This window comes from Protomyctophum parallelum (genome assembly GCF_964188405.1).
Source record: "Protomyctophum parallelum genome assembly, chromosome: 9".
In the NCBI taxonomy this organism is placed as follows: domain Eukaryota; kingdom Metazoa; phylum Chordata; class Actinopteri; order Myctophiformes; family Myctophidae; genus Protomyctophum; species Protomyctophum parallelum.
In genome coordinates, this window is record NC_139706.1 from 33,835,045 (window position 1) to 33,844,898 (window position 9,854).

Here is a 9,854-nt window from a genome sequence, read left to right on the forward strand (position 1 = left end):
ACGCACGAGCGCGGTCACAAGCACACACACACAGCCAGAGTGACAGACACTCAGACAGCGTCTGGCAACTAGCATCACAGGTGACGTCACAGACACCACCAGCTGGGCCAGACGTGATGCAGATGAAAGAAAATAAATATAAAAAATCTGATTGGTCAAACAGGATCGCAGTGAAACCTGATTGGCCGTGATGATTGACGCTTTTGTCATCCAATTCCGTCAGAACAGCAGTGTGTGTGTGTGTGTGTGTGTGTGTGTGTGTGTGTGTGTGTGTGTTACATCGGTCACTGACTTTAGTTTGACTTTGAATTCTCCTACAGAGTGTCTCTCAGGGACAGACAGTAGTGTTGGTCTCAGCAGCCTAGCATCAACACTAGCCTCTCCTATCCTCTCCTCTCCTCCCCTCCTTGCCTCTGAGGTGTAATGGAGTAGAAGTAAAAGTACTGGACATTGGAGATACTCAAGTAAAGTACAATTACCTCAACATTTGACTTAGTACATTACTTACGTAAATGTACTGTACTTAGTTACTTTCCACCACTGCTACTGTATGAACGGGCACGACGTAATGCATGACCTTCATAGTCTCATCATTTAGAAAGCAGCAGTTGAGCAGCAACAATGTCGCTGCTCAACTGTATGCCGAGGTCACGGCGCCTCCTGGGGCAGAGTGAGTGAATTACTTTCAACTATACAGCTCTGTAGAACGCAGACAGACTGTAATGGGGATGACATTCATGTAATGTCGTGACATAACAACAGCACTATGCTGTCGGGGGACACGCCAGTGGAACACGAACACGCTGTTTGGAGACAGAAATCGTATCAAGGCTTATTTTCTCGCCAGCTTTCAAGGAGAACAGGACCATTATAGGAAAGAGTACCATAATAGGATGTGTTAACAGTCACCTTAGCCTTTCCTTCATACTTTATAGTATAGAGCAAGAATCGGCCTGGACAATATATCAACTATTATTTGACTTTATTTATTGGTAGCAGCCATGTGTCCATATTTTTTAATGCTGGAAGTCTAATTAAGCCCTATTCAGAAATGTTCAAAAATAGCCAATCTACAAGCTCACAACAAGCCACATCACATTTGTGAGTTTCCCCCCCCCCCATATAGGCCTAATAGTAATGCTAGCTTGAAAATGGCAAATTGATCAGAGAACATTTTGCACAATATCAGATAATCAGTGGTCTAGGTCTCTATAGGACATTCATTCTGAACCGTATCAGGCCCCAAAATAAGGCTATTTTGACATTTTTTGCTTCTTTCATATATCACAACTTGTAGTTGTTACCCGTTTTAATATATGAACAGGACATTATGTACAGTGTGCGGGTAATGCCATAGATCACATTAATTGGGAGAGAATTGTTAACGGATGATGTTGGGAAGCTGGGTTGAACTTGGGCACCAAATTAATGTTATTATATAAGATAGATAGATAGATAGATAGATAGATAGATAGATAGATAGATAGATAGATAGATAGATAGATAGATAGATAGATAGATAGATAGATAGATAGATAGATAGTCATTAATTATCATTGCATCTCTGTATTGATAATTTTATTTTACCGACGGCATGGGATGGCGGTCATTGCTGTCGCAGTAAAGTTTGGGAGTGTAGCCAAATGGACTCATTCCATTTTGTGGTTTCGAGCAGTTTAAACGATGCAAATAACATTGGCATGGCTTTGTAGATTGCGGTGGTGGTAGAAAGAAGCAGGAGAGAGGCGGGTGCTAGGAGTTCTTTGTCGAAAATGAAGTAAATTAAAATAGTGGAAGCAAATTGTTTGTTCCTGCAAGCAGTGCACATTGAGGCTGGAGGACAGGGCTGTGCGGCGCTAGGTTCCTTGAGGCAGTCCATGCGCCGTGGCATTGTGAGATGGGCCCCAAAGCGAGCAGCAGTCTTGCTCTGTGCTACGGAAGGTCTTCGACAGATTCCACTTTGACACTTTTTTGCGACAGCCGACAGCTTTTCTTAAATTTAGAATAGATAGTTTGTTGAAAAAAGAAATATGCAGTAATGGTATTTTTTTTTTTGGTATTCAAAAGTTCTTAAATTGTCACTTCACTGTCATCATATCCCAGGTTGAGAACCACTGGTCTAGGACACTCCAAAAGCAGGATCGACAACGGACCCAAAAACCTGGCATGGGTCGTCGGGCTCTAGCCGCTCTACTTGTGAAGTTTCTGTGCCGAGACAAAATGACATAATTGTGTCCTTTGTGACTGGACTGGATGCCCCGGGATGAGATGGTAAACTGGCGATGAAACTGGAAAAACAGAACGGGGTGGCACAGTTATGTAAATGTCCCCGTTAAAGTCCCCGCTGGCACTGTGTGTGGTGTCCGTTTGTCCCCGTCTGTGTGTGGTGTCCGCTTGGTCTCCGGAGACCGCTCACTTCATTTGCGACCCCAATTATCCCATTGATTGGTTGATTGATTTAATACTTTATTAACACAGTTTGACAGGACATGCACAGGGAAGTAGCCTACAGTACAATAGAAGGTCTGCTAAAAGGATGAAACCAGAAAAGCTTTCGGCTTGTTTCCATCGGTGTCTTCACATACTCAATCAATCAAAATCCGTCTTGTCCTGCCCTGGTTCCTGACACCAGCTTGTCGGCTGGTACCACAACCACCAGCACCAGTGTTAATTTTGCCGACTACCTTTTGTCACTGACAAAAACTAAATAAAAACTAAGCTATGATGACTAAAACTAAGAAAATAACCGATCTACAAGCTCGCACCACGCCACAGTGTGACACATTGTGAGTTTGTAGATCGGCTATTTTCAGCATGCAACAAAGTGTTCAAATCTGCCATTATGACGCAACAAAACTTGACTAAAACTTTTTAGGTGACTAAAATATGACTAAAACTAAATGACATCTTATTCAAAAGACTATGACTAAACAAACAATATAAAAATGTGCTGTCAAAATGAACACTGCAACACACCAGTGAAGACCCGGCTTCCTCCTGCGTGCCAATTATCAGATGTTTTGTTTTTGTTTGTGCTGTGGAGTCTCGCTACAATACCACCAGAATAATGGGCGCGTTACTATGACAACCAGACAAACGCCGGCCTCGCCGACGCGCTCCGCCCACGGACGCGTCATAGACGCCATCTACTATCCCAGTGCGATCCTACATCAGCTGCGGCTGATGCGGCCGCCGCCCGATTGGCAATCAGCGACAGCCGCAACCTGTCAGCCGCGCCCTTTATAAACGCCAGTGGAACCTAGCCCTGACACTGGCTGGTTCACCCAAGAACGCTCGGACAGTGTATGTCGGCAGCTTGGCGCTGGATGGTAAGTTCACGCTCCTCTCGGTACCGGATCCCTCGACGATATCTAATTGACTTGACTGAGGGGTCAAAACGCAGGAATGGTCAACACGTCATTCCAATTGGCATGTTAAGTCACTAATGCTTTGCACCGTGTAGTTGCACATAATTTGCTACATTTGAAAAAAGTACTAGCTACCCAAAATAGCATCACCGCAGGAAGTGGGGGTGCTGGAGGTGCCTCCCTCCCCCCTCGGAAAGGAGGGGGGAATAATAAAAAATAAATATACATCCCCATTAAACGTCTTTCAGGATTTTGTTTTGATGGAGCAAGTAACATGCCCGGATGTTTTTCTGGCGTACAAGCACGACCGAAGGAGCCCAGAATCATTGTATGAAACTCACTGTTCCACTGTAATAGCCTGGCTGCCAGACGTGAATCAGCCTGCCAGGTGATTTGATTCTGGTTTATTAGCCAGGCTACCACTGTAACCATTCTCAGGACCTGGTATTGCAAGAAGTTGCACGTGAGGCGAGCCTTGTGGCGGATGCACTGAACTTTGTGCGGGGTGTACCAGTCGTCATAATCAAATCATCAAAACGCAAACAACTTTATGAATCTCTCTTTGGTGTGGATGAAGTGGTAACCAACATCTTAGGCCTGTGTCCAACCCAGTGGTGTGTGCGCACATAGGCAATCTTGCGCGTCAGCTCATCATACAGCACTTTGGTAGCCACACTTGACACACAAGTTTAAGGATGACAATAGTGTCAGAGGCGGAACGAGAGCAAAAATAAAGGGCAATCAACAGGCATTGAATGAAAAAACTTTATTTTCGCTTCTGTGCTGTGACACATTGTTCGGGCCGTGTGAGGAAGTGGCCAAAACCATACAGAGCCCAAAGCCAAGGGCATTTGATTGGGCAAATATCCTGAGAAAACGGAGTAGCAGCACTGGGAGATAACAAGGTCGTGGGAAATATAACAGCCAAGCTGAAAACATATGTTTACAAACTCAGCCTGAAGATGCCCACTGCCACTGCTGCACCCCCAAGAGTGAGCAGAACCAGAGCCCGCTTTTGTCACACGGAAGAACACAAAATGCTGGCTGTTGAATCAGGAGAACTCAAGTGGAGACGCGAGTTTTATGAAGCTGTGGACTTGGTGCACTCAGAACTGGCGAGAAGATTTGATCAGGACAGCATGCTTATATCAGCAAATAGAGAGGGGGCCGTTATCATCACAGCAAAGGGAGAGGGCACAGAACTGCATTTGACACACAGGCACAGCTGGACACAGATTGCCTGCAGCTCCAATTGAACATGTTGGGAGACATAGCCAAGGGTTCCCCGTGCAGTTGGTTTATGTCTCGGTCTCGCCAAGCTTCAACCACAAACCAGGGCTATGTACAGAGATGTCGAAAACCTGATAAAAGTTGGGCCTCAGTCTGACAATATCTGTTGCAGATTCCTCAGAGAGATCCTTCTCCATCCTTCTTAAGTACAGTAAATCTGAATGTAAATGTACTAAGTTCCTTTCCACCACTTCATTGTTGACACCGTGGGAGCCCCAGCCAACCCAGTGTGCAGCTACGAGGGGAAAAGGCCAAGGGTATCAAATGGGGGTCCTCCTCCGATTTAATCGTGTTTTTGCCATTGGAATTTGGAATGTTTAATTATGATTAGAAATTACATTTCCATTTGCCTTTCAGGCTTCGTAATAAAACTCTGCACATGGCAGATATGACAAATCACTGAAATATACAGACAGTACTTTTATTTTTTATAAATTGTATACTTTAACAATAGCAGAAATAGCTGATCTACAAGCTTACAAAATAATTATGAACATCTCCAATACTTGTGATTAGACGATTATGAAAAAGGTTCCATATCCACTAGTGAAACTGCACAGCGTGGAAATAATCCAGCCGTGTAAAAGCTGGCTCTGTGCTGCCAGCTCCAGTTTACTGGTCTTGCCAGACACGGGTCATTACAATCAATCTACTGACAGTTGGCTGAATGAACCCCTGCAGGTCCATTCTGATGTCGTTGTTGTTTTTGTGTGTGTGTGCGCAGTGGTGGAAAAAGTAGGGATTCAAAATGAACTAAAAGTACCAAAGTATTGGCATAAAAATGTACCAAAAGTAAAAGTGCTCATGCAGAATGCCCGATTATGTCATGTTTTCAAATGTATAATGTCATTTGAAAACAGCAGATCTACATGGTCACTAGCCTGGGCAGCATTCCTTTTCGGGTTTATGATCTGGTCGGGAGCGGATGATATATTAATATTACGTCATGTTGTAGTCATTGATTTATAGTCATCAGGCCGGAACCCTCAAATGAGAACTTCCTTTCCCTTAAACCAGAAGAATAATACCTTCCACGCGGCCTGCGCGATTATAATTTTGTGTGTGCCAAAAAGAGTGCCAGTCACCTCTAGTTGTAAGAGGACACCCTCAGAAAATGGGTCTAGTAATAGAATGGAGAGAGAAAATTAGCTCACACTGTTGGCCTGTGGCCATTATTAAATATTGGAATTGTGAGATGATTTGTGATTTTCTTCCCCCTTTGCTGTCGGTAGGTGGCGGCATTAGAATGGTACTAAAGGAGCACTTCACTTATTTCACCGTTTCAGTCTACTCTCTCTACGCCTCAAGAGGGCTGAGGACAGTTCAGAAACCTGCCAACCAGTGACATCATACCAAGTAGGTTTGGCTATTTCAAAATGCTACAGTATTGTTGCAACACTGGCTTCCATCTCAGTAAAGTAAAAAAGCTGTAGTTTGTATTAGCTTGGAATCCCCACCGGTGATATGATTATAGCTAGGCAGGTCTATTAGCCAGCCAATGAGTGTGTGTAGATGGAAATGTAATGAGCATTCATGGAGGACCAATTGTACGGTATAGTGTTCCTTTTTGTTGACGGTGCAGTGATTAAAACACCCCTGCAACCCCTGCTTGCAAAGTCTTTTCATCTCAGCTTCTCTAGAGTCTATCTCAATCCACAACACAAAGGCAGCAGTCTCCTTTTACAAAAACAAACAATTGAAACATTTTGTGAGACAATATTGTTGGTGATCACATCCAGCCAACAAAAATCTGTAGGGTTCATCCGACAGTCAGACGATATATTGAGTGTAAAGATTACATTTTGACAAAAGTTAATGGAGCACTGAAATGGTGACAGTCCATCCTCTCTTGGGAGCATGAATGTGTTCTGCAAGTTAATGACAATCTACTAGGGGTGTAAGGATGTAGGAGTGTATGGAGGAGGAGTGCATCAAAATGTGAATAGCAACATATAGTATCGTTTGACTTTGTATCGTATCGTATTGTTTTGCAATGCAAATAATCAATTGTATCAATCAAAGTACTCAAAGTGCATTGTATTTAGCTATTTTAGGAGGAAAAAAAGAAAAATATGGGTTTAATTACTTTTCCATTCCATATCGCTAGACTTGGTCTATTGATAAATGTGTATTCTCTGTGTTCATGTCAAGGTACAGGAATGTGTGCAAATATAATGTCAGTGTATTTGCCAGACAATCACTGTGTTTACTTTTGTGTTTGTGTCCTTGTTTGTGTCCTTAGACAGAAGGTTAATCACCTTCCTCTCTGAGCTCTGAGTCATCCAGAGACGCCTGGCACCTCAGTCTGGCTCCATGGACAACAACAAATAAGTGTGCACGTCTGCATGCGTGTTAAAATTACAAATACGGAGGTGCCTGTTGGCCAAGGCAGTTAGGGCTCCTTGTGAGTCACGAGGCCCTGGGTGGACCCCCGTTGTTTCTTCAGTGTTTCTCCTCTCTCTCTGCCCTCTATTTTCTGCCCCTCTCTCCACACTCTTGAAATAAAACATTCAAAGAATGCACACACACAAAACCAAAAATCTTGCTAATATGTGTGCGTTAGCCCATGTGTTGACATTTTAAAGTATATGCCTGGATTGTCACAATCCCAGGATACTACGTATATGGCCCACTAAAGGTGGTGCATGTAAGAAGGAACATGCACACTAAAGCGTGCATATTCGCGTGCGTGTGGAATAGTTTAACCTTGAATGTTTTTGTTACTGGCATGGCACACAAGGTCTCAATGTCAAGCTGGTAATTGCCAAATGCAATTTTAAGACAACATTGTTTACATGCCTGTCACAATTCGCATTACACAATAGACTGATTGGAATTATTTGAGATTATCACAATTATTTTTGCACACCTTCAAAATCGTCTCGATTCAACTGTATAAATTAATCTGTTGAAAGATACCGGAAATAGACGATCTACAAGCTCACCAAGTGTGCTGGAGGTTAATGAATGTAATGATGAATTGCATTTTTATAGCGCTTTTCCAAGTGCTCAAAGCGCTTTACAATGGTTCATTCATTCATACATTGGGAAGTGAAGCGGCGAACAGTCGACGCCAGCGTCCTCACTTCCCACATTCACACACTAATGGTGGCGAGCTCACACCGACCAACTCATTGGAGGCAATGTAGGCATGTAGACAGGAGGAGCCGGGATTCGAACCGCCGACCCACGGATCATTGGACGACCTGTCGATTTGTCATAATCGTTTTCATGTTGAAAAATTAAAAGATGAAATACCACTGCTATTTTTTATGAATATTATATGTCAGTAATTTCTTTGTATATTTCAGTTATTTGTCCTACGCCAAAACGATAATTAAATCGCAATTGTGTGACAATAAATCGTCAACTTAAATTTGTAACTGTGATAGCGCGGCTAAATGAATGTGCTTCTGTGTGTGTGTATTGTGTATTCAGTTCCATCCCTGTGGGTCACAGTGGAGCAGACACAGAATCTGGCCCATGCACCCATCCTCATTTATCTGCTTTTACAACAGCGCTCTCCTCTCCATCTCCTCTCCTGTCATCTGCCTTTCCGCTTGTTTCCCTCTCCCTCATCATATTCTCCAGCTCGCGCTCTCTCTATCTGTCTGTCTTTTTCTCTCCTCTCTATGCCAGTCGTGTCGTGCTACGTATCACACTCACACCTGCCACTTCCAGTGTCGTAAAATAACCAAGTGCATTTACTCAAGTACTGTACACTACATCTCAGTAGCTGATAGGTATTTATTTGATTATGTTTTATTGTTTCATATTTTTATGTTCACATCTTATAACTATGTTAAAAAAGACCTTGTATTGTCTCTCTTGTATCTGTTTGCCCAGGACTGTCCTGTCATACAGTGATGTCATATCAATATTATTAATTCCATTATCAGCTGTCACCCACTCCAGATTGTCAATTATACCAAGGGAAATATGATTAAATGGAAAAACATGGCCGGAAAACCACACGACAACAACCATGGAGAACAAACATACTTTCTCACCCCCTGTGATAAAGAGACAAAAACAGAATCCTAATCACAGAACGTGATTAAAGTCAAAAACAGGTTTCAGATGATCGGACGCCCATGACAGCACGATGACACCTTACTCTGATGGGACCTTTCAACCTATTGAAATGTGACAGCTGAATACTGATAGACATATTTTTAGTATATATGTTTGTGCAAAATGATGTGAATTCATTCAGAGCACTTTGGAGACTTCTCGCTTTTTGTGTGTGTCCAAATCCTTTCAGGTCTTTTCAATATTCTAGTTTCCCTAGAGTTTGTCTTTATTCCTGAGTTGAAAAGGTTTTCGGGTACTTAGCTCTCACTTTTTCAGTGAAGATTATTAAGGTGGAGGGATCTGGTCTTTGCTATTTTCATAGCCTCACTTAGAAATAAAGCTGTCAGTAGCCACTATCAGCTTTAGTCACTAATTGCCTTGCAGATGTTTATTATAAATACTAAACACCTATTCTATACTTTGTCCATTTACTTTTTATGTTTGAAGTGCATTGCTTTTTTATTTTTCCACCACTGGTCACTTCTCTCCCTCTCCCTATCTCTCGTCCCCATCTCTTGTCAGTCTGATTCCCACGCTGTCACACCCAGTCCTCTCTCTCTCTTATCATAATCACCTCAGTCTCTCTCTCTCTCCATCTTCGATTCTCAATCAGTCTTGTTGCATCTTGTCGCACCCTTTTCTCCTCCTCTCCGCCTCCCTTGCTCATACTCTCCCCCTCTCTCTCTCTGTGTGTGATAAGAGTCCCACCTTGGATAACCCTGTAGTGAGTCCCAGAGGTAAGGCTTTCAGACAGACAGGGCCTCGGCCTCAGAGTCAAGGACAAGTCTCTCTGACGAGAGAAGAAAAACATTCCCTTCCAAATCTGCGTGGCAGTCGGAGGCATTGGGGACGCAGCCAGACGGCCTCAACCAGCTGTTAGACATTGTTACTCAAGTAACTTATTCATACATTCACCCAGCAGGCCTGACGTTCACCTGACCTCTGAGCGTGTCGGGATATGTCGGAGTATCTGTGGATGCAAATTAAGCCAGTGGGCAGCAAATAAGGTATCAGCTACTGTATGTCGACTTGTGTGCTGTATTGCATGACCTTACAAGTACAAATCATTATCTCGTTAGCAGTGCCCTGGATGCTCAACCAGTTAACATGCAGACCAGGCCA